The sequence below is a fragment of the Bubalus bubalis genome, chromosome 1 (assembly GCF_019923935.1).
Source record: "Bubalus bubalis isolate 160015118507 breed Murrah chromosome 1, NDDB_SH_1, whole genome shotgun sequence".
Classification (NCBI taxonomy): Eukaryota; Metazoa; Chordata; class Mammalia; order Artiodactyla; family Bovidae; genus Bubalus; species Bubalus bubalis.
Window position 1 is genome coordinate 27,584,129 of NC_059157.1, and position 9,122 is coordinate 27,593,250.

A 9,122-nucleotide genomic window follows, 5' to 3' on the forward strand; every position below is an offset into this window, starting at 1 on the left:
AGTTATGACTAACCTAGACAGCATGTTAAAAAGCAGAGACGTTACTTTGCCAACAAAGGTCCATTTAGTCAAAGCTTTGGTTTTTCTAGTAGTCATGTATGGATGTGAGACTATAAAGAAAGCTGAGCACCAAAGAATTGATGCTTTTGAAGTGTGGTGTTGGAGAAGACTCTTGATAGTCCCTTGGACAGCAAGAAGATCCAACCAGTCCATCCTAAAGGAAATCAGTCCTGAATGTTTGTTGGAAGGACTGATCCTGAAGCTGAAGCTCCAATACTTTGGCCACCTGATGTGAAGAACTGACTCATTTAAAAAGACCCTGATGCTGGAAAAGATTTAAGGTGGGAGGAGAAGGGACGACAGAGGATGAGATGGTTGGATGGCATCACTGACACAATGGACATGAGTTTGAGTAAGCTCCAGGAGTTGGAGATGGACAGGTAAGCCTGGCGTGCTGCAGTCCATGAGGTCACAAAGAATTGGACATGACTGAGCGACTGAACTGAACTGATTTAGCCCATGGCTGACTTACATAACAAAGTGAAAAAGTATCTGACTGTCTACATGTGACTTTTGAAATTCTGGCATCTATCTGCTTAACGTGAGAACCTCCAAAATTCTTCTGGCTCAAACTGATAACTGTGGTTATTCTGAGCACCTCTAGCACATGAAGAACTCTAAACTTAAAATGTGATGTGGTCACTTCCAACTACTGGCTTCAGTGATTGGTTATGATTTAATGCTAAAAAAACATATGGACAGTAAACAGATGCTCCATACAAAATGATCTTTGTATATCATAGAAGAATTAAAAGTATTTAAAGATAAAATACAGAATGTGCATGCATGCATGGTAAGTCACTTCAGTTGTGTCCAACTCTTGGGGACCCCATGGATTGTATTCTGTCAGGCTCCTCTGTCGATGAGATTCTCCAGGCAAGAATACTGGAGTGGGTTTCCATACCCTCCTCCAGGGAATCTTCCCGACCCAGGGATTGAACCCACATCTCTTATGTCTCCTGCATTGGCAGGTGGGTGATGGAATGTCACTCAAAAAATTATTAACATATAATCATTACTTTTGTAAACTAATCCTTAACTGTGAAAATAGTTTCCATTAATAGTTTCCATGTTCAATTACCAAAATATGTGTTCTTAAGGATTCATAAAGCAGATTGTAATTTATAAAAGATACTTATCCGAAAGTCACAAGAAAGGCCTCACTCTTATTCCAGTTACAGATTTTAAGAAGTTGTTATTATTTTAAGAAGTATAACTAACTTCTTAGAGATACTATTTTTGCATTTTCTTTCTTATTTTCAAGGAATCTCATCGTGTCACTGGCTATCAATCTATCCTCTGGTCAGTATTTTTATTTACCAACAGCTCACTGATTTGATCCCAAAGAAACATCAGATTTAATTGGGAAACTGAGTTGAAGCAATGAACTAGCTTAAGAAGCAAGCAGTGACCACCAGCCATGCCTTTACAAAACTGAGAGGACTTGTGGCCAAAAAATAGTAAACAAATCCATTAGTAGTTTACCTATTTTTAACTCCAAAAATATTATTTTTACCCCCAAAATAGGTAAACTATGATATGTTTATCATCCAGGAACAATACTATCCAATAAGTTCTTCTGTACTAGTCTGATCCATTGGACGTGGAATCTGTGACAAGTAACTTCAAATCAATATTACCCTGCAGTGTGTGTGTGACGATGCTTCAGTCGTGTCTGACTCTTTGTGACCCCATGGATTATAGCCTGTCAGCTCCTCTGTCTATGGGAATCTCCAGGCAAGAATACTGGAGTGGGTTACCATTTACCCTGCAGTATATTCTATTAAAATAAAGCTCCACTGCATTTCCGTATTAATCCTACACTGGAATATGCCCTGGAATCATAGATGCCAGTCTCTTGCTTTCCTACCTCAGATTTCAATCCAAATAAGTCCTACCAAGTAACTCATGAATAAGCAAAGGCATTTTCATTACTCCTTGCTGCTAAGTCGCTTCGGTCGTGTCCGACTCTGTGCAACTCCCATAGATGGCAGCCCACCAGGCTCCTCTGTCCATGGGATTCTCCAGCCAAGAACACTGGAGTGGGTTGCCATTTCCTCCTCCAATGCATGAAAGTGAAAAGTCAAAGTGAAGTCGCTCAGTCGTGTCCGACTCCTAGAGACCCCATGGACTGCAGCCCACCAGGCTCCTCCGTCCATGGGATTTTCCAGGCAAGAGTACTGGAGTGGGGTGCCATTGCCTTCTCCTCATTACTCCTTAGGATTCTCTATTTTTCTAAAGCATTTGATTTTATTTCTTTTTGCTTACAATCTCTTCTCTGTTTGTAATAATAAACAGAAACAAAAATAAACATTATTTTCTGCATCTCCATTTATATGTCTCTACTATTTTGAATTTGTTTCATTCAGAATAATGAGCTATATAAAAGGCCCTTTGAAATCTTTTATTTATTGTCTGCTACATTGCTCCATGTTGAATAAATGTTCTAATTTTCCATTTTATTTTCCACCTTATTTCAGGACCATCAAGTGAAATTGAAATCTTGATTAAAAGAACATCATTTAAGTAAATTATAGGGATTAATTATCTTTGGGGTGGAATTACACATTTTAAGTATTACTAGCTGAACACATCAATACAGGCAGACCATTTAGATAGCTGTTAGAACTTGAAAATCTAATTATTTTATTTATATATAATTCCCACTCTTTTATTCTATGTTGAGAATTATTGATATACTTTGACTTGATATAGAAATTCACATTAAATCTTTGGACTATCAATAAAAATTATTTCATTTTTACTAACTTGTCTCCTAAAGTATCTACACTGCAAGAATAGTTGGGGTCTAGTGGCTCAGATGAAAAACAACACCTGCAAAACAAGAGACCAGGGTTTGATCCCTGGGTTGGGAAGATGCCCTGGAGACAGGAATGGCTACCTACTCCAGTATTCTTGCCTGAAGAGGAGTCATGGGGTTCAGTTCAGTTCAGTCACTCAGCCATGTCCGACTCTTTGCGACCCCATGGACTGCAGTACACCAGGCCTCCCTACTGTCCATCACCAACTCATGGAGTTTACTCAAACTCATGTCCATTGAGCCAGTGATGCCATCCAATCATCTCATCCTCTGTCGTCCCCTTCTCCTCCCACCTTTGATCTTTTCCAGCATCAGAGTCTTTCCAAATGAGTCAGTTCTTCACATCAGGTGGCCAAAGTGTTGGAGTTTCAGCTTCAGGATCAGTCCTTCCAAAGAATATTCAGGACTGATTTCTTTTAGGATGGACTGGTGGATCTCCTTGCTGTCCAAGGGACTATCAAGAGTCTTCTCCAACCACAATTCAAAAGCATCAATTCTTCAGTGCTCAGCTTTCTTTACAGTCCAACTCTCACATCCATACAGGACTACTGGAAAAACAAAAGCTTTGACTAGATGGACCTTTGCTGGTAAAGTAATGTCTCTGCTTTTTAATATGCTGTCTAGGTTGGTCATAACTTTTCTTTGAAGGAGCAAACGTCTTAATTTCATGGCTGCAGTCACCATCTGCAATGATTTTGGAGCCCAAGAAGATAAAGTCTGTCACTGTCTCTATTGTTTCCCCATCTATTTGCCATGAAGTGATGGGACCAGATGCCATGATCTTAGTTTTCTGAATGTTGAGTTTTAAGCCAACTTTTTCACTCTCCTCTTTCACTTTCATCAAGAGGCTCTTTAGTTCTTCGTTTTCTGCCATAAGGGTGGTATCATCTGAGATTATTGATATTTTTCCTGGCAATCTTGATTCCAGCTTGTACATCATCCAGGCCAGTATTTCTCATGATGTACTATGCATATAAGTTAAATAAGCAGGGTGACAATATACAGCCTAGACGTACTCCTTTACCAATTTGGAACTAGTATTTTGTTCCATGTTCAGTTTTAACTGTTGCTTCTTGACCTTCATACAGATTTCTCAGGAGCAGTAGGGTTGCAGAGTCAAACATGACTGAGCAACTAACACTTTCATTCTATTATAAAAGAGTTCTCCAAACTTCATCAAATGGTCTTTCTCTGTATCACCTTAAACCAGTCAGAATGTCCATCATCAAAATATCAACAAACAATAAATGCTGGAGAGGGTGTGGAGAAAAGAGAACCCTTTTGCACTGTTTATGGGAATGTAAATAGATACAGCCACTATGAAGTTGGTTGGAATGTAAATTGATGTAGGCACAATGGAGATTTATAAAATAACTAGGAATAAAACCACCTTGTGACCCATCAATTCCACTACTAGGCATATACCCTGAGGGAATCAAAATTGGAAAAGACACATGTACCCCAATGTTCACTACAGCACTATTTACAATAACTAGAACATGTAAGCAACCTAGATGTCCATTGCCAGATGCATGGATAAAGAAGCTGTGTTACACATACACAATGGAATATTACTCAGCCATAAAAAGAATGCATTTGAATCAGTCCTAATGAGGTGGATGAACCTAGATCTTATTACACAGAGTGAAGTAAATCAGAAAGAGAAAACCAAGTATCATATATTAATGCATATATATGGAATCTACAAAGACAGTACTGATGAACCTATTTGCAGAGCAGCAATGGAGACACAGACAGAGAACAGACTTATGGACATGGAGGGGTGGGGTGGAGGCAGGAGAGGGTGGGATGTATGGAGAGAGTAACATGGAAATATGTATTACTGTATGTAAAATAGCCAATGGGAATTTACTGTATGACTCAGGCAACTCAACCCGGGGCTCTTTAACAACCTGGAGGGGTGGGATGGGGAGGGAGGTGGGAGGGATGTCCAAGAGGGAGGGGACATATGTTAGCCTATGGCTGATTCAGGCTGATGTTTGGCACAAATCAACAAAATACTGTAAAGCAATTATCCTTCAATTAAAAATAAATAATTTTAAGTGTTCTTTATCTGATATAACTACAAAGATAGAATTACCTTAAGGGAAATATAAGTACAGCTTTTCTTTTAAGGGAAAATCTATTGTCACAAAGTCACAAAACCATAGATAGAAATCATCTGCCAGAACAGTAAAGATGCAAGACCATCTCAGTAAAGATGCAGGACCACAGACATTTAAACACCATCTACTTTCTGGTTGGCAGCTAGAATTAGCATAAGGAAATATTTTAACAAATAAAATTCTAATTCTATACCACAGCAATCAAAGGAATGTAACCTACATCTCCTGTATCTTACCTATAGTTGGATCCTTTAAGGTAGCTATTGGATGATTTGGAACCTGTCACTTTGTATGGGAAATGAGAAGAAGTATCCTTTTTTATGGGCTTTCCCTGGTGGCTCAGACAATAAAGAATCTGCCCCCAAAGCAGGAGACCCTGATTCAATCCCTGGCTCAGGAACCCCCGGAAAGGGAATGGTAACCTACTCCAGTATTCTTGCCTGGAGAATTCCATGAATAGAAGAGCCTGGCAGGCTATAGTCCGTGGGGTTGCAAAGAGTTGGTTACGACTGAGTGAGCAACTACTTATTTCTTATTCTTCTTTATGTCAAAGACAGGAATTTCTTGTTTAGAATCAGAAATAACCTTAGAAACAATTAGACCTGCTTTCCAATGACTGCGTATTTCAGTATCAGTCATGCAAAAAAGTAAAACGTTTAATTTCTCAGATTACCTTCAAAATTTAAATAGGAGATACTAAGCTTTCCAACAACATATTCACTCATCTGCCAGTTGGTACATTTTATACTTAAGATTAATTAACTTACAAAAACAAAGCTCAACTCAAAATACCGGGTTACACCAGGTATCACATAATAGGTAGCCAGTAAAAGATAGCTGGTGACAAACTCTGCAGGACAAAACTGTGTCTTTTGTATTTGGATAATCAGATTAAATATTTGTGCAAGAAAATTCAGTTCATCTTTGAGAAAGTACCAGAAAGCAGGTCTACAGCTCACTCTGCAAAAAGAAAATTACCCTTTGACTGAGGAAAACCATGTAATGATTTTATATCTTAAATCATCAACAAGCATTACAAACCATTTGAATGCTATCACAATTTCATATTTAACAAATGGTAGCTTTTTTTTTTTTTTTTTTTTGGAAAAAGAAAGTCTAAAGGGGATACTATCTTTTTATCACCGGTAAGTGACATGGCTAAGTGATGCCACCTCATTGCCCGAAGAAATAGGTCCTCTGATGCATTCTTCAATGTCATTCCTCAACTTATGTACAGGAGAAACAAAAACTAACCATTTGGAAATATTTCTGAACATTTATGTTTTGGAAAAGTTTAGTTAACTTATTTATGTCATTCGTCATCCCTCACATAGGTCCCATATTCTGTTTAGAATTAATTGCTGGGCAAAAAAATAAAACTTACTTCATCATAAAATAATACACATTCAACATGTTTCCTTCTTTGCTTTACCTCTTAGGAAGTTTGAAGTAAAATGAAGCATTAAGCTACAATACATGAATCTAATAAGCCTTCCGTTTATCATTTGTTTAAAAGGGTATTTTTCTTACTTGTATTCATAAAGTAGATATTGTTTCATATTTATTTTAAACTATCTTAATTTGGGGAAGTGGGCAGAGGAATATAATAATATTTTGGTGAATTTAAACCCCAAATCATTTAGTATATTTTGATCCTGAAACCTAATGTGGTATCAACACCATAAATAAACATATATTTCTAAATAAACATAATTATTTGTAATGTAAAAATATCTTTAAAAGGGCATTACAAAGTATTAGACTGATAATAGGTAGAAAGCAAGAGGAGAACTATGATGTAATTTTATTATTAATAGTAAAATGTTGTTAATGTGTGGCAATTTACCATACAATGATGTGGCATTTCAAGTGGCATAAACTGGTTGGTCTTTTAAGGTGGATTATAACAAATAAATAACCATCTGGGGGACTTCCCTGGCGGTTCAGTGGGTGAGACTCTGGGCTCCTGATGCAGGGGACACAGGTTCGATTCCTGGTTGGGGAACTAAGATCCCACATGCTACACTGGGAAGCCAAAAAAAACACAAAAACATCTGGGAAAAATAGTGAGATACATACCTTACACTTTAAATCAAAATAAATTACAGATATTACATACAAAAATATTAAACTAAAAGAAATTGTGAAAAAAGTTTTATAGTGTTAGAGAAGGCTTTGTTCATGATAAAAAGTTCAAAAATATAAAATTTTTAAAAATCAACAGAGGAAATAATTCTACAAACAACAGATAAATTAGAATTTGGCAAAATGGTAACTGTTTAACGGCTAAGGAGTTGATATTCTTAACATGTCCAACATTCATATATACCAGCTGGGGAAAGAGCAATAGTCCAATAAGCAATTGGGAAAACCAGAAAGATCAATAGTCCAATAAGCAATTGGGAAAACCTCAACTTCAGCTACACATATTAAAAATCAGTTTTATGATGTATTATAAATATACTAATACAGCTTAAAAATTAATGGTCCCATATATTTGTGGGGATGTGAGGAAAACATGCACTTGTACACATTGCTCGTGGAAATATATATAGATACAACCATCAGAGAGGCAATCTGGCAATATTTCTCAGAGTTGAAAATGTGTAATTCCTTTGGCCTAATAATTCTTCTAGAAATTTGTCCACTAGACAGACACACCATCTCAATGGTATCTGCACAAAAAGAGTCATGTGGAAATAACTAAATCATCCACTTGGTCAAATCAGTTATTATACATTCTCACAGTCATTAAAATGAATGATGTAACCCTTTCTGTGCTGATAGAAAATGAAGAGTATGTATGTGTGGCTAAGTGATGAGAAAGGCTCAAATTGAAATGTGTGGTAAAAATCATTTGTGTTACAGAATAAAAGACAGGCGAACAAAAAGAAATCATGCTGGAATACCTTCTCTAGGGAGATGCAAGTGTCTGCCTAGGATTCTCTGACTGGCAGCCAGAAACAAATAGAAGATACACCCCAATTCTCTACTTATGTATCTTAGATTTTGTGCTGTTGTATGTGTGTATGCTGACTTTAATAGTACATCTGATTTCTTTTAGATATTTACTCAATATTGCCTTTAGGAGTTTAAATTACATTATCCTTGCTGCTGCTACGTCACTTCAGTCGTGTCCAACTCTGTGCGACCCCATAGACGGCAGCCCACTAGGCTCCCCCGCCCCTGGGATTCTCCAGGCAAGAACACTGGAGTGGGTTGCCATTTCCTTCTCCAATGCAGGAAAGTGAAAAGTGAAAGTGAAGTCACTCAGTCGTGTCCAACTCTTAGCGACCCCATGGGCTGCAGCCCACCAGGCTCCTCCATCCATGGGATTTTCCAGGCAAGAGTACTGGAGTAGGGTGCCATTGTCTTCTCACGCATCTCAATTTAGTTGTTCAAAGAAATATGGTGTATGATCCTACTAACAAATATTCTGTATCAAAGAGTATCAAAATTTTTTTTTATCAGATCATAGTGTTAGTTGCTCAGTTGTCTGACTCTTTGAGACCCCATGGACTGTAGCCCACCAGGCTTCTCTGTCCATGGGATTTTCCAGGCAAGAATATTGGAGTGCGTAGCCATTCCCTTCTCCGGGGCATCTTCCCAACCCAGTGATCAAATCCAGGTCTACCGCATGGCAGGCGGATTCTTTACCATCTGAACCACCAGGGAAGCCCATAGGATCATAGGATCGTAAAGCATATAGAATCACAAAGCATATCATAAAGCAAAAATTTTTCCCCCTAAGACAATAGCATAATACATAAATAATTCAGTAAAACATAAGACTCAGGGTTCATGACCCTGTTATTCAGCTTCACATATGTAACTATGGCAGGTCACCTAAGCTCTGTTTCCTTATTGTTAAACAACCAAAACTTGTTCTTAACAAACAATATTGTAAGAGAGTTCAATGACATAATATATAAAAATATACATGCAACTATTACTACAGGAAATTGTGAATTTTTTAGAAGGACACTTTAATAAAGCATGTATTTAGGTTGGATCAGCAGCAAAAGCAATACAGATCTTCCTGCTTCCTTCCTTCCACCTCTAGGCATGAATGTCCTTGTGTGGGCCTTGCCTCACATGAAAGCTTTAGCTGCAGC